Source organism: Cetorhinus maximus, chromosome 2, assembly GCF_964194155.1.
Source record: "Cetorhinus maximus chromosome 2, sCetMax3.hap1.1, whole genome shotgun sequence".
Lineage (NCBI taxonomy): Eukaryota > Metazoa > Chordata > Chondrichthyes > Lamniformes > Cetorhinidae > Cetorhinus > Cetorhinus maximus.
This window is the reverse complement of record NC_135880.1, coordinates 200,274,291-200,299,831: the sequence shown is the minus strand read 5'-3', so window position 1 is coordinate 200,299,831 and position 25,541 is coordinate 200,274,291.

The window sequence follows — 25,541 nt, the reverse complement described above, 5'->3', positions numbered from 1 at the left end:
TAAGGGTGTTACATTGGCAGTTTTCCAATCCTCTGGGACTTTTCCAGAATCAACGGAATTTTGGAAGAGTATTACCAGTGCATCCATTACCTCTGTAGCCACTTCCTTTAATATCCTAGGATGCAACACATCAAAGTCCAGGTGACTTATCGGCCTTTAACCCCATTAGTATTTTTTTTCCAGTGACACATATTGTATTTACTTCCTCCCCTGCGTTTGCCCCTTGATTATTTAGTATTTTTGGAATGCTATTGTCTTCCACTGTGAAGACTGATGCAAAGTATTTATTCAACTTCTCTGCCATTTCCTGGTTTCCCATTATTATTTCCACAACCTCATTCTCTAAGGCGCCTATGTTCATTTTCAACTTTCTCTTCTTTTTTATATTTTTAAAGACGCTCTTACTGTTGTTTTTATATTACTTGCTGGTTTACCTTCAAAGTTTATTTTCTTCCTCTTTATTTTTTTGGTCATCTTTTGTTGGTTTTTTAAAAAACTTTTCCAATCCTCTGGCTTACCACTAATCTTTACCACATTGTATGTTTTGTTTTCAATTTGATAACTATCCTTAACTTCCTTGGTTAACCAAAGTTGGTTTATCCCCTTCCTAGAATCCTTCTTCCTCACTGGGATATATCTTTGTTGTGAGTCATGAACTATTTTCTTAAATGTCTGCCATTGTTCATCAACCATATTTTCTGCTAACCTCCTTTCCGAGCCCACCCGAGCCAACTCTGCTCTCATTCCTTTGTAATTACCTTTATTTAAGTTTAGCACAGTTGTTTCCCACCCAAGTTTCTCACTCTCGAACTGAATACTAAATTCTACCATGTTATGGTAATTGTTTCCTAGGGGATCTTTTACTCTGAGATCATTTATTAAACTGCCTCATTACATGTTACCAGATCCAAAATAGCCTGATCCCTAGTTAGATCCACAACATATTGTTCTAAGAAACTGTCCTGAATATACTCTACAAACTCTTCCTCATGGCTGCTACCTCTGCCAATTTGATTTTCCCAATCTACATGAAGGTTAAAGTCACCCATAATCAGTGTATTATTTTTTTACATACCCTCATTATTTCCTGGTTTATTCTCTGTCCTACAGAATAGCTACTGTTAGGGGGCCTATAGGCTATTCCCACCAGTTATTTCTTACCTCCATCCACGTGGATTCTACATATTCTGGTCCAAGATCATTCCTTGCTATTGTACCTATTCCATCTTTGTATTAACAAAGCTACCCCATCAACCTTTCCTTCCTGTATGTCCTTTTGAAAAGTCACATACCCCTGAATATTTAGTTCCCAGCTTTGATCTCCTTATAACCATGTCTCCGTAATAGCTATAAGATCATACCTATTAACCTCTATTTCTGCCGTTAATTCATTCATTTTGTTCAGAATACTACGTGCATTTAAGTAAAGAGCCATTAATTTTGCCTTTTTACCATCTTTTCCCCCTTTGACCTTATTTTCTGGGTTTTTTTCTGTTTGTACATTCTGTCCCTTCCTGTCACATTCTAGGTAACATTACCTAAATAGCTGCCCTGCAGTGCTGCCATATCCTTTTGCTTTGTGAGCCTATGTATCCCCTCTCCAGAACCCTCCCCCCCCCCCCCCCCCCCCCCCCCTTTATTTAGACTAAAGCCCTCTCTACAGCCCTAGTTATTTGATTCATCAGGACACTGGTCCCAGCACGGTACAAGTGAAGCCCGTCCCACTGGAACAGCTCCCTTCTACCCCAGTACTGGTGCCAGTGCCCCATGAACTGAAACCCATTCCTCCCACACTCTCTGAGCTACGCATTTAACTCCTTGACTTTATTTACCCAATGTCATTTTGCCTGTGGCTCAGGTAGCAATCCTGAGATCATTACCTTGCAGGTTCTGCCTTTCAACTTAGCTCCTAACTGTTCAAATTCTTTCAGCAGAGCCTCCTATCTAGTCCTGTCAATGTTGTTGGCACCAACGTGGACGACGACAACTGGACCCCTTCCCTCCCACTCCAAGTTCCTCTCCAGCCCTGAGGAGATATTCTTAACACTGGCAACGGGCAGGCAACACAGCCTTTGGGACTCATGCTCACCGCTGCAGAGAACAGTATCTATCCCCCTAATTATACTGTCCCCTTACCACTACTGCATAACCTATTTCCTCCCCCCACTTGAATGGTTCCCTGTAACATGGTGTCGTGGTCATCTCACTCACCCTCCCTGCAGTCCCTGCTCTCATTCACAGAGCTTACAAGAAACTCGTAACTGTTGGGCAATTGCAGGAGCTGAGGCTCCACAAGCGCTACCCCTGGGTCCCCATACCTGCTTCACCTGCAGTCACATCCTCCTGTGCCTGATCACAGACCAAATTTGAGTTACCTAATCTGAGGGATGTGGCCGCCTCCTGGAGCAAAGTGTCCAGGTAACTTTCCCCCTCCCTGATGTGGCACAATATCTGCAGCTCGGACTCCAGCTCCTCAACTTGGATCCAAAGTTCCTCGAGCTGCAAACACTTAGTACAGATGTGTTCGCTCTGGATCATCTTGGTGTCCTGCAGCCCCCACATGCTGCCATCACAATCGTATTTTGTTTAAATTATTAATTAATTACTCTAGTATCCCTGCTCTTTACACTTTATTGTTATTATTTTTATACCAGTATCAATTTTATGCTTAACAAGATATTTTTGAGAAAAAAAGCAAAATAAAAGAAAAAAGAGATGAGATCTACACACAAACTATAGACCTTACTTCTACTTTTACTTTAAAGACTAGAAAAACTCACCAATCCTACTCACCAATCAGATGCTTTCCCTGTACTCGCATCACATTGTGGTTCATGGTCTCACTGCAGGTAGGCCTCTTGATCGGTGTCTCTTATCCTCTCCCGCTCACCTCTCGGATAATCACTTACCAGATACCTACCAATTGACCAGCTTCTTATCTTGTAGCAGAGCAAGAATCAATTCCCGGAGGCTGAAAAAGTCTAGGCAAAAGCAACCAAACGCCTCTTTCCCTTCCTCCGCTTCACTCCCTGACGCGCTCGACTCTGGCACTCTATCTTACAGAAACAACTTGTGAGCGGCCTATGTGATACCTTCCAGATTGCTCTGTAAAGCTATGCTCATACGTTTTGAACTTTATCACTTGCCTGGGTAACCCTTACTGACATTTTTTGAGCTTTATCACTTGCCTGGGTAACCCTTACTGACATTTTGTGTGGTGATGTCCCCTGGATATATTTCCTGCCTGTTCAAAGGGGCACCTTTTGCATCACCTGTCTTGACAGTTGGAATTTAATATTGTTAGTATAGGTTAAAAACTTCTGTTGGGTGGGCCAGCCCTTTCTACAAATACCTGCATTAACTTATCTGTCATAGTGGAGACAGCTGTTTACGAAGATGTTAATACCATAACCTTGATGGGATCTCTCAATGAGATTGCATTTGGCTATTTCCTCTGTTTGCTACTCCTGTCCCAAAATGATATCCTAGCAAGTTTTGCCACCTAGTTGTATTGATGATAACATCAATATTCTCTTCCAAGTCATTAAAGAATAGTGGAAACTGAGAGAAGCACACTGCAAGAAACAGCCTGGGATGAATTTTATGTACCCCTGGTGGGCATGTTTCCCATGGTGGGTGGGTGAATAAGATGAGGTGGGTGCCTATTCTCACTCACCCCTGTAATATGGGGGCAGATGGGAGGTGAAATTAGCAGCCTGCCCACCATATTTAAATAGATAATTAGGGTCAATTAGGCTTGATATCAAGCCAAACTGACCCTGATAATACACTAACCCGTCCATAAAACATTTGGTGTGGGAGGCAGGGTGGGAGCGGGTAGCCCTTTTTTAAAACTTTAATGTTTAAAGGGTGGGAATGAAGCGGGGGGAGGGGGGGGGGGGGGTGGGTGGGGTGGGGGTGGTCGCTCTTTAGGAGCTGCCCTTGGCTGATCATGGGGAGACGGGGTGGCCCCCATTAGGTCGAACCCCCCCTTCCTTTCTACACGCTCCCTCTCTTAAACCCAACCCCACACCCCATCAGCCCTCTACCTAACCAACCTGAACTCTCCCAACGCAAGAACCTGGGCTTGGCTGCTCTGGGGATTCTTGGGCCTTGATCTCCTTTTTCTTCTGCAATCCCAGCAGCGACCAATGATGCCTTCCTGGCACTGCGGGACTGATGGAGCTGCTGGCCAATTGGATTGGCTGGCAGCTCCAGAGGGCGGAACTTGTGCCCCAATGGGAGGCCGAGACCCACTCGGCCCTCATTAGTCTGTTCCACAGTACTTTGTGGCTGCAGGGTGGGTTGGTCTGGAGCCAGCATGGTTTTCCGGGGGTGTTTCGGGGGGGGGGGGGGGGGGGGGGGTGGGGTTTGGCGGAGGCTCATATTATTCCGTTCGCTTTTCTAATCACCAGCTAATGGCATTCAGATGTATAGAAATTTTCCCATTCATTGAGAAAGAATACTTCTTATGATATCTGATCAGGAAAATTCCATTACATAAAAATTGCCTTTGTGTCAATTGTGGCTCAGTTGGTAGCACTCAAGTCTCTGAGTCACAAGGTTCCAGGTTCAAGTTCCACTCCAGGACTGAGCAGAGAAATCAAGGCTGACACGCCAGTACAGCACTGCGGGAATGCTGTACTGTCGGAGCTGCTGTTTTTTGGATGATACATTAAACTGAGGCTCCATCTGCCTGCTCTGGTGAGTGTAAAAGATCCCATCACACTAGTTCAAAGAAGAGCAAAGGAGTTATCTTCGGTGTCCTGGCCAATATTTATCTCTCAGTCAATGTCACAAAAAAGCAAATTATCTGGCCATTACCACATTGCTGTTTACGTGAGTTTGCTGCGTGCATATTGGCTGCTGTGTTTCCTGTATTACAACAGTGGCCACACTTTAAAATTGCTTCATTGACTGTAAAGTGCTTTGAGATAGCCCGCGGTCAGGAAAAGTGCTATATAATTGCAAATCTTTCTTTTTTTTTTGTTTTAACTAACAATTAACTGTCCTATGTATAATGAAGCAGCTCTTGTAGCCATTAGTGCTGGTTCTAGAAAGGATGGCAGTTCTAACAGGAGTCTCAGTGATGGCTAAGTCAATCATTACTATATTGAATAAGAAATCTTTAGCACAGAAATTTCAGATATTGTATTGAGTAAATAATTCTTTTTAACTTGTTCCCTCCAGCTTCAAGTCTGGTTGGCAAGAGGTCAGCGAGATGTGCAATAGGGCTCAATCTCTGCTATTTTATAATACAGGTCCATGTGCATTTGACATGATCTAAGTAGAGACTGTCTTTATGTTGCACTGTGTCATGTCTACAAATGACCAAAAGCCTTGCGCCACCGATGAAATATTTTTTACTGTGCAGTCACTGTCACTTTACAGGAAAATGTGACACTCAATTTGTACAAAACAATGAGGCAATGCGATAAATGACTCTTTAATCTGTTTTGTGGTGATGGTTGAGGGAGTAATGTTGGGCCATACAAGAGTGGAACTCTCCCTTTGAGAAGATGCCAAGGAATCCTTTATTTCCCACAGTGTTTAACATCTCATCCTATCACTCCTCCACCAAGTGCCACCCAAGAGTGTGTTCAAACCGAGAAGTGAGGTTGAACCTACAATTTGCTGACTCGAAGACTGGAATGCTACCACCAAGTCAGTTTTTCATGGCTAACGGTAAACATGACAATTCAGTCATATGACTTTCTCTCTTTCTCTCTCTCTGCGTCATTTAGATCTCCAATCAAGGGTCATTGTCTTTATAATTATGATCACACTTTCTGCTAAAAATGCAATAAGTGTTTCAAAAAAACCCATCCCAATTCCTGTGAAGGGAAACTGTCACAAACAGAAAGTTAGAATATTGCAATATCATTTGAGAAGGTTGTGAATGAGTAGCACTGACTCACTCACATCAGTTTGCTCATTCCAGGAAAGGCAGGAATGATAGATATAAATATAGATACATATATATTTAAATGTATTTATAAAGCTCTGTTCACCATCCGGCAACTGGGAAGCCTGTAAGCCCTTTTGCAATATTAGAAACAGAGTTCTTTTTGAACATTTTCACGTGCAAAGTGAACATTTTAAGGTTGTACACAAATGTGTGAGGGGATGTGAGACTGCCTGAGGAAGGCAATCTTATAATAATCATCATCAGCAGCAGACCCGACACTCATTCAGCTGCAAATATGCAGTAAATTTGAGCCACTGTGCAGTAGCAATGCATAATGTCTGGTATGACTGAGTTCATTATCAACATGGTTCACATGAGATGCCACTGATGCCAAAATCAAAATAAAGAGAAGGCAAATGCAAATGAAGAGCCAATAAGGAAAATCAAAATGACAAAGAGGAAATAAAATCGAAGGAAGAGAAAAAGAGGGAAAACCTAATACTGATTGAACAATCAGAAACCTTAACAGCATCAACTGTAATCACATGAAATGAATGCTACACCTCCACCTCTTTGCTCTTGTGAGCCTTTATTCCCTATTGCTAAATGGCTCTTGCTGCTGTTCTGGATCAGTGCATCTTGGTAATAAGATTGCAAAGCAACCACTGAATTCGCTTGCAGGCCAGCAAATATCAATCCCTCTCTGTTCTGTTTGCTCTGTGCCTCAAAATTTAATTTCCACTCGCTGTTTTTTTTTTTGGCACCAGTTGGATCTTATTGCTGTCTGTTGGAGTGAGGAAGATCTGTCTCACACGACAGGCTAATAACGATTGGTTCTGTGACTGCACTGCTGCTTTTTAAAAATCCTGGTCTCTGTAAATAACACAATACAAAACAATCTAGAAATAAAATTTTCAAACCCAACTTCAGGAATGGGCTCCCTGTGTAGCCCACGCAGTCAAATAGTGTAAAGAGATTGCATTTTTCAAAGATACAGATGGAAAAGCTTCTGATAATTTTGGTGACATTTTTCTTCATTTTGTTATTGTGAATGTTGTCCTCAAAATGAGCGATCTTGGTCAGTGGAATAAAGCATTTTCCATGGGGAAACCAAGGCCTCAATTTTTATTCCCAGGCAGGAACATGAGAAATATAGCAAGATGTCCATTTGGGAGCTGCAGTAAGTAGGCAAGGCTGTTTTTAACAAATGGGGGCAGGTGCGGCAGAGTAAATCCCGACTGAGGGATGAATCCGGGAGCAAGGGACCCTAAAGGTTTTCAAATCTCTCATGGGGCCCAGAAAACCACTCCAGCTCCTAATGGAAATGTGAAGTTACAACTCATCATTACCAAGCTTCTCCTGGCCCTGGCTTCAGTTCCCAGCAGGTTTGGTCTGGTATGGAAGTCAACATTGCTCCCCATAGAGCTCAGGTTAAAATCCCAGATTGGGCCCTGATGGCATCACCGGCAGCCAATCTGCGTATTGTAACAATACGCTTAAAATTGTTGCAAAGGTGCAACAGAAATGAGCTAACGATTCTTGGAACATATTAAACGTTGTGGCTTTCAAAAAAAACCTGTCTTTTCTACTATTGTGTTTTCTCAAATGACCTTTGATACTCATAACTTGGCAGCCTCTTGTGAGACAGTTGAACTTTGAAAGCAACAAAAGGTGAGCGCACCGATTGCACCAGACATCCTGTGGTTAAACATGCCGGAGAAAACTGACTATGGGCAAAACTGACTGTGAGGAAAAATGACTACAGGGAAAGCCAACTACAGGGAAAAACTGATTATGCATGATATTTTGGATGAAAATTCAGTTTGATGTGGAGCAATCACAGACTAAGAAAGGTGGCGGCACAGTAGAAATTTCACCAGGCTAGTAATCCAGATGCCCAGGCTGATGTTCCGGGGACAGGTGCTCAAATCCCATCACGGTACCTGGTGAAATTTAAATTCAATTAATAAATCTGGAATATAAAACTAGTGTCAGTAACGGTGACAATGACAACTGACAATGATGATGATTGTCGTAAAAACCCATCTGGTTCACTAGTGTCCTTCAGGAAAGGAAATCTGCTGTCCTTACCCGGTCTGGCCTACACGCAACTCCAGACCCACAGCAATGTGGTTGACTCTTAACTGCCCTCTGAAATGGCCGAGCAAGCCACTCAGTTCAAGGGCAGGACAATGTGGTAATCTGAGGTGTGATACACCTTTAAGAGACTGTGAGCAGATTGACCATGTGATTGCAAGACCCAATAGCTGTGTAGTGCGGGCTATCATGTAGATGTTAGTCTAGAGTAGGGTCTGGCTGGAGATGCACACATCATGTTAATACTCTGTTGTTTTTGTAAATAAATAGTATGTGCTTCATTTCATATTGGTCTCTGCGTCTGCCGTATGTTGTAATCGACTCACCTCCCGATAGTTAAGTGTGCAACCGGTTCACAAGAAAAGCGGCCACACCCCATGAAAGAAGAAGAAAAAAAAAATCATATACCCGAGAAACCTGTCTAGGGGGCACAGAAGGATTGATACAAGGACAGATACTATGCAGCCAAAGGATAAAAGGAAGGCTAAGGACGTTTAATGTTATCGCGCCGATGGCAAGTTAGATCATCAAGGAGAGAAATCCCACTGAAGTAGGATAGAATCCTAGTCAAATTGGATCCAATCGACTTGCAGGAAACCTAGTTTGACTACCTAGAGGGTGACTACATATTCTAAAGTTGCTTTGTAACTCTGGGCAGAATTTTCTGTTTGGCATGCGGGGGCCGGGCCCCTCACGCCGACACGTAAAGTTACGTGCGGTGATGTCACCGCGCGTCATTCCGATCTTTCGTACGGCCGGCGTGCACTGGAGTCGGCTGCGTACCCGCCAAGCTGTCAAAGGCCTGTTAAGGCCATTAATAAACTAATTAAACAATTTGACAGAGCTGCCCATCCAACCTCAAGGTTGGTGGGCAGGCAAAGAGCCCAGGCAGCCTTCACAGTTTTCATGAAACCTCATCCACGGGCGGGATGAGGTTTCATAAAGGGTTTATTAAATTGATAAATATTTATTAAACATTTGATAGACATGTCCCAGCTCATGTGACGCTGTCACATGAGGGCACATGTGTAAATGATTTTTAACTTTATTTTATTTTGAAGTTTCAAATTCAACTTAATGTCCCTGATTAATCCCTGATTAACCTCCCCCTGCCCGCACAGGTAGTGCTGAGTGCTACCAGGCGCGCATCACGCTGGGCAGGTCTTAATTGGCCCGCCCATGTAAAATGGCGATTGGCTCCATGCCCGCCCACGCCCGCTCCTGACCGGCCCGCCCGACAGGGAGAAAACTCTCCCCTCTAAAGTTTTAAGCTTTTTCTTGCTAATAAGAGTTTTGCATTTGCAATGAGATTGTGTCAGTTGTAATTCTCAATCTCACAGATGTTGCAATATTTAAAGAGGGTCTGGTTGGCTTGCATTAGATGTCTTGCTGACTGCAATTTGAATTTGCAGCCTGTAAAATCAGACTGAGAAAAGAGTGGGTAATTTCCCATCTCCATCTTAACTGGTTTTCGCAAGCCAGGGAGTTAAAATTACGGATTTAGCGGCAACATAGTCAATCCCAGTTCAGGCCCAGAGTAAAGCTACAGTGTTACAAAGTATTACAGAGGCAAACCATTTGGCTAATAGGGTCATGGCTAAGAACCAATCTAAAACTATGCTGCCTATTTCGTGTCACACAATACCTCTTACTCATTTATCACCTTGGTCTTTACTGGACTATTAGCCAGCGGTCCCCCATTTTTAATTTAAATTTAATTCTCATCCTTGTGTTTAAATTCCTTTATGGCCATTTCCAACCCTAGCTTTGCAACCTCCTCCAGCCCTATAACTGCTCTTCCCAAACTTTCAATTCCCAAGTCCCGCTCACTGGAATTCCCTCCTTAAACACTTCTGCCTCTTCATCTAGCCCACTAATCCGTGAGACCCTTTTTAAAAACACATAATTGCCTTTACATTCATTCTTGCCTCATTGCACCTCTCTGAAACACTGGAAAATGTTTTTTCTACGTTGGAAGACAAATATATAAATATTGTACCGCCCAGTTTCTCTATATCTCCACGCTACCCCACCACCAACCCGTTCCCCCACCCTACCACCAACCCAGGATGGTCCGTACTCTGCTTCTTCCTTGAACAGAGGCCCAACCAGTCCCCATTCATCACCATCTTCCTCTGCCTGGTAGAGCTTGTTCTTACTTTGAACAACTTCTCCTTTGACGGCACTCACTTTCTCTTAATAATAGGGGCAGAATTTTAGGCCGGTCTTTATGGTCCCGCTGAAGTCAATGGATTTTTAAACAGGTCACCACATTTTATGGCCCTGCTACGACAGAGCTGTAAAATTCCACCCCAGTGTTGCTATAGGAACCTTTACGAGTTCTAACAATGCTTGCATTTTTGTAGGATATATGGAACATTTTATTTCCCACACCCACTCAGTTCCCATTCCTCATTTCTTTTCCTGGTACATTGATGACGGTTTCGGTATTGCTTCCTGCTGAGACAAAAAGTAACTATCAGGCTTTGAATTTCCACCCTCCTTCACCTTTACATGGTTGATCCCGGACTCTTCCCTTCTCTTCCTCAACTCTTTTATCTCCATTTCTAGGGATAGCCTATCAACCAATATCTACAATGAGTCCCAGCACGGCTATGTTGATTATATTTATACACATCCCACTTATTCCATTCCTGCAATTTCTCCATCTCCATCCTCTCTGTTCTGTTGATGCTACCTTCTAAACCAGTGCCTCCTTTTAGATTCCTCTCCACCATGGCTGACATGGCCCTCATCCCATATTCTGCACTTCTGCCATCACCCCTTCATGTTCCTCCCAGAACAACAACACAATTTTCTCATTCAATCCCCAAACACACCTTCCGGGTGACACAGTGATTCACTAATACACCTTGCAAATTAGTATACTGTATTTATTGCTGACAGTGCACTCTCCCCTACATCGAGTAGATAAAGCACAGATTGGGTGATCACTTTGCTGAACACTTCAATTCAGTCCGCAAATCTGACCCTGAGTTTTCAGTTGCTTGTCATTTTAATTCTCTCTTCCACACCCACTCTAACCTGTCTGCCCTCGTTCTCCTACACCTTTCCAATGAAGCTCAACAGAAAATTGAGGAACAGCAGCTGATCTTCTGATGAGGCACTTTACAACCTTCTGGACTGACCTCTGAGTTGAACAATTTTAGATCATAACATGGACAGTAGGTGGTGGTAATGGTTCTGTTCATCTTACCTTTTTTTTGCCACTAGCACTCTGTTTTGCCTTGCATCACCATTGCTTTGGTCACTGAATCTCTCCTGCTTTTTACATTATCCCAGACCTTCACTTCTATTCTTTCTTCCCTTCCCCCTTTCCCTGCCTCTGCACTTGCTTAAAAACTGTTACATCTTTAAATTTACCAGTTCTGACTAAAGGTCTCTCACAACAGATTTGGAACACTTACTGTTTTATTTGACTTTATATAAATGTTGTCCAAATGGTGAACCGGCTTGTTCACTTGTGGGTTGAGGGCACTACCCATTGGGACTATCATAAGACCATAAGACATAGGAGCAGAAATTAGGCCATTCGGCCCATCGAGTCTGCTCCGCCATTCAATCATGGCTGATAAGTTTCTCAACCCCATTCTCCCGCCTTCTCCCCGTAACCTTTGATCCCCTTACCAATCAAGAACCTATCTATCTCGGTCTTAAATACACTCAATGACCTGGCCTCCACAGCCTTCTGTGGTAATGAATTCCATAGATTCACCACTCTCTGGCTAAAGAAGTTTCTCCTCATCTCTGTTCTAAAAGGTCTTCCCTTTACTCTGAGGCTATGCCCTCGGGTCCTAGTCTCTCCTACTAATGGAAACATCTTCCCCACATCCACTCTATCCAGGCCTTTTAGTATTCTGTAAGTTTCAATCAGATTCCCCCTCATCCTTCTAAACTCCATTGAGTATAGACCCAGAGTCCTCAAACGTTCCTCATATGTTAAGCCTTTCATTCCTGGGATTGTTCTATCCAATCTGGTTTTGCAGACTTCAAAGCCTCCATTTGGCACAACTCCAAAGAGGACAGGATCATACCTGGACTCTTCCAAACTACGGTACTCAGCATTTCTGCTCTGAGGTCCAGTGGTACTGTGTTGATTTGCAACAGTTTTTATTTCCACAATGATTACTGTGCCTGTGAGTTGTGTTTATGAATACGTGGGCCGACTGTTCAATTCTTACACATGAACCCCCACATCTCTGCTCCTGTAAACACTCAGTAGAAGAATATTCTTTGTCCTTGTTGGATTTTTTGGAGCAATAAAGCAATTTGTTAGAGCGAAAATGATTTTTTAAATTGACACTTGGGTCAGCTCAGCCTTTGAGCCAGATTGTCAGATGATTGAGCTGAGAATGAAAAACTGCCTTTCAAAAATATACAATAACTTTTATCTAACTACAAAGCACACATGAAAAACAGTATTACATAATTCAGATACAAAGAGAGGAACATTCAATATTTACAAGGCTGAAGAATCTGGGTCATATGCAAACGTAATGTCACATCGAGTATGTAGTGAAGCTAAGGGATAATCGCTGCTCAAAAGCTTTTGATAATACTCAGATTTTTGGCCTCTGTGACCAAGAGGTTGGATGGTAACAACACAGACATATCTGTGGAAAACAGAAGTGAAAATGACATTAAAACATAAGTAACTTATTTCTGTTTTCATTCCCCACCCCACCAGCCCTCACTAACATTAGCTGCAATATGAATAGACTCCATATGAGTTCCTCGGAGACCCTCGTACGTTTCGTTTAACCCTTATGGATTTAACTTTTCTTCTTCCTTCATGTAGGGATCTTCAGCAACCAAAGAAACGGATAATTTAAAAATAGAAATTTATGGGCAGAATTTTACGCCTCGCGGGCGGGTGCGCTCCCGACCTGATCGGGCATAAAATAGCGTGAGAAGACGTCGGGTGAGCGTCCCGACGTCATCTCGCACACGCGTAATTTTCAGGTTGACAGGCGCGCGTGGGTGTCGGAGCCGCACCCGCCATCAATTAAAAGGCCACTTAAAGCCCAATTGATCCTGATTTCACGTTGCCCGTGCAATTTCGTGCTCGTCGCACGGGCAAAGCGAACAGGCAGGCAGCCCACATTTTGCAAAACCTCATCCAAGGTCGGCACAAAAAGGGTCAGCAACATTGAGAAGTGAGGAGTTTAGGAGATAGTTTGCTGCTGGTTGCTTATTTGAACTTGACAGCTTCATCTCTGTTCTGAGCTTCATTCTTAGCATTTCCAGGCTTCATTTCAGGACTCATTGGTGTCTCCAAGGCTCACGGAGGATTTTGACCATGTGGACCCTTCCAGGTATCAGACAGCCTTCTGTGACCCTGGTAATGGGGATTGTGCTCTCCGCTGGTGGCATCTCCTCTGAGGAAGAAGGGAGGGGCAGAAGGGAGGGGAGAACAGGTGTCCCATTGTAGCTTCCAGGGGAGTGACCTGTAGGAGGAGAGGTGCAGGCACAAGGGGCGCAGGGCCAGCAGGTAGTCCAAGGCTTAAGGGGTCGCAGAAGACGCCACTATCCTGCTGCCATGGTTTACAGGCAGCAATGCAGCTACCTCAATATGTCCGAGGTGCAATGCTGAAGGAGGCTCCACCTCTCCAGGGAGACAGTGACCTCCATTTGTCATATGATTGGGCCTGAGATCAGCTCCGACTGTAATCAGACTGGATGAGCGTGAGTTAACACCCAGCAGTAACCCTTGTCCCCAAACTAGTCTATCAAATAGTTAATCTGCTAACATTAACTGCCCAAGCTCACACATGAAGAGTGGTCGTTGGTAAGAAATATTGGAGGGCTACCAGCACTAATGGAACCATCCAGCAAAACTTTTTTAAAATGTGTTTATTTATGGGGTGTGGGCTTCGCTGGCTAGGACAGCATTTATTGCCCATCCCTAATTGCCCTTGTGAAGGTGGTGATGAGCTGCCTTCTCGAACCGCTGCAGTCCGTTCAGGAGGGACAGCAGATAAATGCAAAACAAAACCACATGGACATTTCACTGATATTTAGCAACAAAACACAGTTGTAAATTTTTTGGCAGGGAATTTTCCTATTTGGATTATTTGACTTCATAACTTAAAGGGGGTCATTTTAAACTCTGGTGGGAGTGGAAAACTGTTAGTAGTGGATTGGCTTTGAAGTAAGGGGGGAAGGAACGCTGAGTTGTCTTGGGAGAGTTTTTACTACCGGCAGTTTTCTGCACTCAATATATTTGAAAATTCCCCCTCAGCTATATGTGTTTAATGGGTGGTCCATGTGCCATGTCTTCAATTGTAATTTGGTAAAGTAAGTGAAAAAAAAGTGGAATAACTTGTAAAATAAAATAAATAATTGAATATAACAGCAGTACTATGCTCACTGAAATTATGTAACACTAAGCTGCCCAACAAGCCCTTTATAGCACAGTTTTTACGTCTCACCCACAGCACTCTTGAAACTGAGCTCAACTTTTTGCTTGCTTTCCTTCCCCACTCCTCTCTTTCTCTCTCTTTCTGTCTCTCCTTGCCCACTCTGTCACACCCTTCCCCCTTCCCACTCATCCTCACCCCCACCCCAGTCCAGGGCAGTGACTCAACAGCCCGAGGCTCTGGCTTGGACACCCAGTCTGAGGCTGCACTTGGGCCCAGGGCCTGGACCTCTTCCTGAAAGCCTACAGGAGACTGAGCCCCTATCCTGAGCTGCGGATTGAGCTAGGGGGGCTGTGAATTGAGCTAGGCAGGCATGGATTGAGTGGCCGGGAGGGTGGGGTGGGGGTGGTATGGGGGTGGGGAGGGGGTTTGGTGGTGGGAGTGCTGTGTATTGAGCCGGGGGTCCTGCCTGCTTGCTCGCTCCCTCCCTCCCCTTCCCCCCACAGTTACTCACACTTCACCACTCGATTGACGGTTGGCAGCTTCCTGTCCCAAGCCACCATGGTACTGCGCTGAGTGGCGGCTATTGTCCCTGCTGAGCCTCTGGGTCAGGCTCAATGCCCTGCACTCCTGCGCCCATGATCTCGGGTTTTGCTTTCTCTCCACAGCCTTGGCCTCTGGTGTCGGCTGCTTTGGTATCAGAGTGCAGTGCGGGGATACGGGTCAGAGTGCAGGTGATGTAAAAATGAAAATGATGATACAAATTGGAAAACAGGCCCTAAAGAATACACAACATTAAACTAAACATTAAGCAGGGTGGCTTAAAGCGAGAACTTAATGTAATTAGAGGGCTGGAATATGAAGAGGACGATGTTATGTTCCAGCTGGACAAATCTGGAGTACTTTATGCAGTCCTGACTACCTCATCTTAGGAAAGATATTTTTAGCCTTGGAAGGAGGGCAGTGCAGATTGGCCAGAGTGTCTCCAAGGCTCCATGGTTTAGATTATGAGGAAACATTACATAAATTAGGTTTTTATTCCCTGGGACATAAAATGTTAAGGGATGATTTGATTGAGATTTGTAGGGTTTTGAATGGAAGTGAAAAGGTGGATAGACAGTCCAAAACCAGAGCCAGGCCATTTAGAAGAGAAGTTAAGAAACACATCTTCACTCATTACAGGTGGAACGCTCTCCCAAGCTAAGAGTGATTGCCCTTAGCATCAATACAGCATTTAACCAAATGTAGCATCAAGGAGCCTTAGGAAAATTGAAGTCAATGGGAATCAAGGGGAAAGGTCTCCTTTGGTTCGAGTCAAACCTAGTACAAAGGAAGATGAATGTGGTTGTTGGAGGCCAACCATCTCAGCCCCATGACATCGCTGCAGAAGTTCCTGTGGCCTTGGCCGAACCATCTTTAGCTGCAACGTCAATTACCTTCCTTCCTTCATCATGTAATGCAGGGAAAAGCACACTGAACACACAGAATTTCCAGTTCAGTAACCCTTTATTCCACTGGCACCAAACATTTTAAATACATAAAAAGGGGTAACTTCAGGAGATAGATTTGTTACAGAGCCGAGGTCACTTGACAATTCAAAAAAAAATCAAACCACTTGAGAACACAGCTTCAAAAACAACTAACCAAACAGCTCAGCTTCAAAGCCAACCCAGCAGTTGGGAGGCGACTAGCTCTTGTTTCTTGCACCACAAAATCCGAGCCCGCCAAAAGCTGCCCCGATAATCCCAGCTAACCCGGGCACAGGAAAGTCCATGCCCTCCAATGCCACTGCCACCTGCCAGCGGGACCAACAGCCAGATCACAGGGCTCAGCACCGAGATCAACCTCCGCAATCTCACCCACACCAAAATGCTCCACAGAAGTGGAGCTGAAGTCGAGGAGACAGCCCAGCTGCCCTGTTACACAATTCCCTGCTTATGTGTTGCTGTCCCAGCAACTATAAATATCAAACTATAAATAAGCAGTTGCATAATTAACAAGTTTGACAGAGCTATGATAGCCAAAACATTCAACTCAACATTAGTGACAGCATTTTTCTTCGTTCTTCACAGATCTGGGCAAATGGTGAGGATTAGGATGATATCCAGCATTTGCTCGGGATGACCTTCTCAGACCATCAACTGTGTGGGCACTTTCAGCAGATTTGGGAGCGACCAAGATATTTGAAACACTATAACCTCTTGTATTTCTATAGGGCCTGAGATAGGGGGTGGGTTAGCTTTGTTGGGGCCTATGTCGATCATGTCTTCAGGCACTTCATGAGCAGGAACATTTGCTGCTGAAACTACAGTCGCTCTCTCCCTGACTTTGGCCCAACTGCCTGCGACAGCTAGGTCAGAAGTGGAGATGTTCACTGATGATTACAGTGTCCAGTGCCATTCACAGCTCCTCAGATACTGAAGCAGTCCATTCCCATATACAGCAAGACCTTGATGACTTTCAGGCTTAGGCTGATAAGTGGCAAGTAACATTTTCACCAGTCAAATGCCAGGCAATGACAACCTTGAACTAGAGAGAGTCTCAACGTTGTTCATTGATATTCAACAGCATTACTATTGCTGAATACCCCACCATCAACATCCTGGGGGTTACCATTGATCAGAAAAATAACTGGACTAGCTATGCTGTGGAAAAATATAAATACTGTAACTACAAGAGCCGGTCAGAGGCTGGAAATTCTGCAGTGAGTAATACACTTCCTGACTCCCCAAAGCCTGTCCAGCAACTACAAAAGTCAGGATTTGAGGAGTACTCTTCACTTGCCTACAGCTCCAACAACACTTAAGGCACTCAACACCATCCAAGACAAAGCAGGATTCTTGTTCGGTACCCCATCCATGACCTTGGACACTTACTCCCTCCATCCATGGCCCACAGTGACACCAGTGTCTACCATCTATAAGATGCACCGCAGCAACTTGCCAAGGCTCCTTCAACAGAAACTTCCAAACCTGCAACCTCCACCATCTAGAAGAACAAGGGCAGCAGGTGCTTAGGAATACCACCGCCTAAAAGTTCCCTTCCAAATCGCACATCATCCTGACTTGGAGCTATATCCCATTCCTTCGCTGTCACTAGTTCAAAAAGCTAGAACTCCCTTCCTTACAAATTGTCCAGCAGATTGACTGCAGTGGTTCAAGAAAGCTTGAATTGGCAGTTCACCAGATGGATTTCTAGGGCGATGGGATTGTCTAATGGGGAAAGATGCAGCATGTTTGACCGACTGGAGTTCAGAAGAACGAGAGGTGATCTTATTAAAACATATAAGATTCTGAGGGGGATTGATAGGGTAGATGCCAAGAGGATGTTCTCCATTGTAGGGGAATCTAGAACCAGGGAGTTTAAAAATAAAGGTTCTCCCAATTAAGATAGAGATGATGGTGAATTGCTTCTCAGAGGGTTGTTAGTCTTTGGAATTCTCTAACTCAGGACAGTGGGATTGTGTCATTGAATATATTCAAGGCTGAGTTAGACAGATTTTTATCTACAAAGGAGTCAAACATTATAGGGCAGGCAGAAAATGGAGTTCAGGCTGCACACAGATCAGCCATTATCTTATTGAATGGTGGAGCAGACTCCAGGAACCAAATGGCCTACTCCCGCTCCTATTTCTTATGTTATGTAAAGTGGCTCACCAATGCATTCTCAAGGGCTATTAGGAATGGGCAACAAATGCTTGCCTTGCTAGCGACTCCTCATCACATGAAAGAAGTTTTTAAAAAGCAGTAAATGCTAGCTGAATTAATAATTTTACTCCAAGATCAATCTTTTTTTTTTGCTTAGTGAAAATATAAAAGGATATGAAACAAAGATAGACGAAGTTAAATTATTAATTAGCCATGGTCAATGAATGATGAAACAGATGAGGCTTTGAATTGCCTCCTCCTGCTTCTACAGTCCTCAACTAAAGCAACTCATCCTATTGCTGGTTCTTCAGCATGGGTTAACTCTTATGAACTAGCAGTCCAACTAGTGAAGCCACACTTGAAGGGAGCACTGGTTGAAGATAAGGCCATAACATTTTTTTTATTCTTTCATGGAATGTGGGTGTCACTGACTAGGCCAGCAGTTTTAGTGTCCATCCCTAATTGCCCTTGAGAAGATAGTGGTGAGCCACCTTCTAGAACTGCTGAAGTGCATGTGGTGTAGGTACACCCACAGTGCTGTCTGGGAGGGAGTTCCAGGATTTAGATCCAGCGACAGTGAAGGAACAGCGATATAGTTCCAAGTCGGGACAGTGTGTGGCTTCGAGGGGAGTGTGCAATTGGTGGTGTTCCCATGCATCTGCTGCCCTTATCCTTCTAGGTGATGGAGGTTGAAGGTTCGGAAAGTGGTGTCGAAGGAGCCTTGGTGAGTTGTTGCAGTGCATCTTGTAGATGGTACACACTGCTGCCACTGTGCATCAGTGGTGGAAGGAGTGGATATTGGAGGTGGTACATGGGCTGCTTTGCCCTTGATGGTATCGAGCTTCTTGAGGGTGTTTATGGAACTGCACTCATCCAGGCAAGGGGACAGTATTCCATCGCACTCTTGACTTTTGAGCTGTGGATAGTGGACAGGCTTTGGGGAATCAGGAGGTGAGTTACTCGCCGCAGGATTCCCAGCCTCTGGCTTGCTCTTGTAGCCGCAGTATTTACATGGCTGGTCCAATTCAGTTTCTGGTCAATGGTAACTCCCAGAATGTTCATACAGGGAGATTCAGTGATGGTAATGCCATTGAATGTTATGGGAAGATGGATGGATTATCTCTTGTTAGAGATGGTCATTGCCTGGCACTTGTGTGGCGTGAATGTTATTTGCCACTTATGAGACCAAGCCTAAACAGTCCAGTCTTGCTGCATATGGACATGGACTGCTTCAGTCTATGAGGAGTTGCGAATGGTGCTGAATATTGTGCAATGATCAACAAACATCCGCACTTCTGACCATATGATGGAGGGATGGTCATTGATGAAGCAACTGAAGATGGTTGAGTCTAGGACACTACCCTGAGGAACTCCTGCAGTGAGGCCCTGGGACTGAGATGACTGAACTCCAAAAACCACAACCATCTTTCTTTGTTCTAGATATGACTCCAACTACTGATGAGTTTTCCCCCTGATTCCCATTGACTTCAGTTTTGCTAGGGCTCCTTGATGCCATACTCGGTCAAATGGAGCCTTGATGTTAAGGGCAGTCACTCTCGCCTCACCTCTTGAGTTCAGCCTTTTTGTCCATGTTTGGACTAGGGCTGTAACAAGGTCAGGAGCTGAGTGGCCCTGGTAGAACCCAAACTGAACGTCAGTGAGCAGGTTGTTCCTGAATAAGTGCCGCTCGGTAGCACAGTTGATGACCCCTGGAATCACTTTGCTGATGATCAAGAACAGACTGATGGGGTGGTAATTGGCTGGGTTGGATTTGTCCTGCTTTTTGTGGACAGGATGTACCTGGGCTGTTTTCCATGTTGTCAGGCAGATGGCAGTCTTGTAGTTGTACTTGAACAGCTTGGCTAATGTCGCCACTAGTTCTGGAGGTCAAGTCTTCAGTACTATTGCTGGAATGTTGTTGGGGCCAATTGCCTTTGCAGTATCCAGGGCCTTCAGCTGTTCCTTCATATCATGTGGAGTGGATCACATTATCTGAAGAGTAGCATCTATGATGCTGTGGCCTTAGAGGCTGAGATGGATCATCTACTTGGCAATTTTGGCTGAATATTGTTGCAAATGCTTCAGCCTTGTCTTTTGCAATGATGTGCTGGGCTCTCCCATCATTGAGGATGAGGATATTTGTGGACCCTTCTCCTCCTGTTAGTGCTTTAATTGTCCACCATCATTCACAACGGGATGTGGCAGGACTGCAGAGCTTAGATCTGTTATGACACAGCGGATGGTAAATTCCAAGCTGTTCAACTCCCAGAGGGAAACTTGAAACAGCTGCCACAACTGTTTTGCAATTTGTATTTTATTTTGAGATGCATGCCTTGAACTCAGCAGTAATAAGGCCACCGAGTTTTAGAGGTTTTTTACAAAACTATATTAAACATTTATTAATAGAAAAAATTTTAAGCACATACATAGGTCTACAACTTACTACTATAATAACTCCGAAATCCCCTAATTAATCTGGCTCCCAATTACACCTCCGTTAAGGCAACAGTAAAACAAATAGACTTAAACAGACCCAAGAAAAGCAGTGGACAGTGATATTCAAAATGGGTTTTTCTTAGCTTTGATTCTTGTAAGCAGCAACTTGATGCATAGAGGCTGGAGGCTTTTCAAAATTGTTAGATATTATAACACCTTCCTCCTTACACATAACCTCATTTCCTTTATACATGTTTATCCCTTTGTAATGTAAATTCTATTGTTCCAATACATCTTTGCAACTTTACTTTTCTCATAATACAAATCTTTCATAGTAGTTATATTATCAGTAACCTTCAGGAAAAATAACCATACTGTTTGGCTTAGCTTCTTATGCCTAGGTGTAACATCTTATTATCTCTTTGAAATTTAAACTAACCTAATTTATCTAAAAATGCAAATGTTCATCACACCTCACATTCTAAAACTTCAGCCATGTTTACCTATTTAGCATTTCAAACTTTTGATAACTCAAAAGCTTCAGACCAACTGCCTCCAATTCAATTAAATCCCCCCCTCACACATTCACACAGAGAAACTAATCCAAACCACACTATTAACCTACCTTTACAATAAATCACAATAACATTTTGAGAATTATTATATTTTCATGACATCCCCCCCATTCCTTACCAGAAATGAACTGTCACAATTTAAACAGATGGCTTCATTTTCTTAAACTATCTTACATTACCTCCTATACTTATCGATATACTCACAGTTACATTACAAGATGCATGTATTAACATAACAATATATGCAAATTATACGTATCAACAGAAATCATTCCAGCCCAGGGTCCAGGTTTTTTAAATGTCCAATTTTCCCTTTTGAGCTTCAAACTCTTAACAATGCATCTGCAATTAGATTTTCTCATCCCGCCACATGTATAATTTGTGGATTAAATGGTTTCAGTTATAAACTTCATCTAAATAGCTTTGCACTTCTGTCCCAAAATTTGTTCAGAAACTTTAAAGGATTGTGGTCCATATAAACAACTGTTCCTGATTAATTATTTGCAACATAAATCTCAAAATGCTGCAATGCTAACACCAGACCCAGAGTCTCCTTTTCAACCATTGAATATCTCCTCTGTTGTATATTCAACTTCTGTGAATAACACCTTATTGGTCTCTCAATTCCAGTGTCATCTTCTTCTAACAATATGGCCCCAATGCCTATATTGCTTGCGTCAACAACCAACTTATATTGCTCGGCATAGTTGGGTACTGTCAAAACCAGTGTCATTGTCAATAAAGTTTTCAAACTGTCAAATGCCTTCTGACACTCCTGTGTCCATTGAAACTTCTTGTTCTTTTTTAATAGTTTAGTCAATGGAGCAACCACTCGGCTAAAATTTGGTACAAATTTCCGACAAAACACACTAATACCCAGAAATCTCAAAACATCTCGTTTTGTGGTAGGCACAGGTAAATCCACAATAGCCTTGACTTTCACATCTCTCAGAGCCACCTTGCCATGTCCAAGGGTATGGCCTAGATATGTAACTTGCGCTTTTGCAAATTCACTTTTAGCCAAGTTCATTACCAAAGTAGCTTCTTGTAATCGATTAAATAATTCTTCCACATTTTGTAAATGCTTCTCCCACGTTTGATTGAAAACTATTAAGTCATCAATATAAACAGCACAGTTGCTCAGTCCTGCAATTACTTTGTTTGTTAGTCTTTGAATTGTTGTGTATGCATTTTTCATATCAAATGGCATGAAACTGATATAGTCCATTTAGCGTCACAAAAGCTGATATCTCCTTTGCTCTCTCTGAAAACGGTACATGCCAATATCCTCTTAATTCGTCAATTTTTTGTGATAAATTTTGATTGTCCTACTTTCTCAATGCAATCTTCCAACCATGGTATACGATATGAATCCACTTTTGTCACTGCATTCACCTTTCGATAGTCCACTCACAGGCCGGGATTTTCCGGCCCCATCGTGGGTGGGACTCGCCACGGGCGAGGCGGCGCCCCAGCCAGAGGTCCATTGACTTGCAACGGGACCAGAAGATTGCAGCAGCAGGTGGGTGCAGAAAGTCCCGCCGACAGTCTTTGTGTGCCATCCGGTTTCGGTACCAGCGTAATTAGCGAACTCCAGTTACTGCAACTAGACTCAATAATATGATTTTGAAGCATGAATTCAATTTATTTCTGTGCTTATGATAACTTTGCCGGATTTAATCTACAAGGATGTTGCCTTATCAGAGATCAAATTTCAACACATAGATCATGGGCTGCATCTTCCAGTTGGTGAGTGGGGGCGGGGCCCGCTCGCTGATGTGTAAAATGACGCGGGATGACGTCGGGTGGGTGTCCCGATGTCACCCCACATCATTTACATTTTCAGGTCAGCAGGCGCACACCCAAATCGGCTGCACACCCACCACCTGTCAACGGCCTATTAAGGCCATTTAAAAAGTAATTGAAATCATTAATGGACCTGCCCGTCCAACCTTACGGTTGGCTGGCAGGCCGGGAGCCCTAGCGGGCTTCTAAAAATTCCCACGGGTGGAATGAGGTTTCATGAGGGATTTAAAAATTTCGGAATTTTTAAAAATAAAAGTTATGGACATGTCCCAAGTCGTGACAGTGTCACATGAGGGGACATGGCAGCAAAATTTTTTTCTCATCTTTATTTAATGTTTCAAATCCTCTATTTAATGTTTCAAATCTGAGCTGATCTCCATGAGGCAGCACTTTGTCATGCACGCGAAAGAGCGCACTCCCAGCTCAGGGAATCTCCCCCCACCCACACAGGGAGCGCATAGTCTTTCATGGCACACGTCATGCTGGGTGGGCCTTAATTGACTCGCCCATGTAAAATGGCGGTGCGGCTCCAAACAGGGGCACCGATCCCGAACCTGCTGCCCACGCCCACTCCCGCACATCCCCGCCCTCACCCCCGCCTGACGGGGGGAAAATATTGCCCCATGTGAAGCTGAATTTGTCTTCCCAGCTTATTCCCACAAATAGCTTTGTGTGACTGCAATAGCTTCTCCAAATCACTTTGACACTTGTCTGGAAGGTAACTCAATATTATTTAAATTGTCAAGTATCCCTTCATTATCAAATTTGATTAGAGGAAAATCAATTTCAGAATCCTTCATTTCTACCTCTTTCTCTTTATCTATCACCTCTAATACCTCCTTTTGGTCGTCTTCCTTATCAAAGTGCCTTTTAAGCATATCTACATGACACACCCCTGCTTCTTTTTTCCATCTGGAGTATTTATTAAATAATTTACTTCACTCAGTTTCTTTTCAATCATGTAAGGCCCACTTAACCTTGCCTTTAGCGAGTCACCCAGTACTGGTAACCGAATTAGCAATTTCTCCCCAGCAAGAAAAGCAACGAGCTGCAGCTTTCCCGTCTGCCTTCACTTTAATCACTTGCTGTGATATCTTTAAATGTTGCCTAGCCAACTCACATGCTCTCTCCAATCTTTCTCTGAGGTTTGGTACATAATCCAGGAGAGTAGTTTCTGAATTTTGACCCACCAATTTCTTATGAATCAATTTCAGTGGTCCCGTTACCTCATACCATTAACTAGTTCGAAAGGACTAAAACCAGTTGATGCATTAGGAGCATCCTAATAGCAAATAACAAGAAAGTAATTACCCCATCCCAATCCTGTGGATAGTCCTGACTATACGCCCACATCATAGTTTTTAAAGTTTGATGCCATCTTTCCAAAGTCCCTTGGGATTCAAAATGGTAAGCTGTAGACTTAAACTGTTTTATCCCCAAACTGTTCATTACTTTCTTAAACAGCTGAGACATGAAATTTGACCCTGATCTGACTGTATTTCCTTAGGTAAACCGTATCTTTTAAAATATTTAGTCAACTCTTCCACAATTCTCTTTGTTGTAAAATTTCTCAAAGGCATTGCTTCAGGAAACCCTGTAGATACATCCATTATTGTCAGTAAGTACTGATTTCCACTTTTAGCCTTAGGGAGGGTTCCTACACAATCAATCAGGACCCTAGTAAAAGGTTCTTCAAATGCTGGAATTGTAATTAAAGGTGCCAGCTTAATCACTGCTTGTGGTTTCCCTATCACCCGACATGTGTAACATGGTCTACAGATTTTGACTACATCGCAATGCAATCCAGGCCAATAAAAATATTTTTGTGTTTTTGCCTGTGTCTTTCTAAATCCTAAATGTCCCCCTATTGGAATTTCATGATCAATTCTCAGAATCTCATTTCTATATCCAAATGGTATAACAATCTGATGCACTTCCTTCCAGCTTTAATTTGCTGAGATGTGATAAGACCACCATTTTCTCATTAAAACGTTACCCTTAAGGTAATAATATTCTGGAATACATTCCACCTCTGTTTCTGAGTAAGATGCTTGATATAACTGTCTCATTTGCATATCCTTTTTCTGTAGCTCTTCCAAATGACTTAAATTAAATGCCGCAGCTGTGTTATCTTCTATTCTTTCTTCCTGAACAATCTTATCAAAAACAGGGTCCACTAATTGGACTTCCACACTTCTCCATGCCTTTGAAATTCCTGTTCTTCTTGTTTCAACTTGTGAGTCTGTGATCTTGTTACCACATAATCTGGAAACAATCCAGGATGATCTCTCAGCAACACTTCTGTTGAAGACACCTCTACAGGCTGCTCAACTACCATAGGCATCACTCACATCTGTGGCCCAGCTATATTATTACCTAAAATAAATTGAACCCCTGCAATGGGCAATTTTTCCACTACTCCAACAACCACTTCACCTGTTTTCCACTTACTCTTTAAATTTACCTTCCACAATATAATAGGTTTAGTATCTCCATGAACCCCACTTATTATCACCTGTTCCTGCAATACTCCCTCTGGACAACAAATATCACGATGCCACAGCATTAAGGGTTGGCTAGCCCGTGTGTCTCTTAAGGTTTTAACATCTTTACCTATTCCACCCTGTACACATGGAAAGATTTAAACATTTACATTGCATAAACATTTCTGCAACCTGCTCTTCAGAACTCC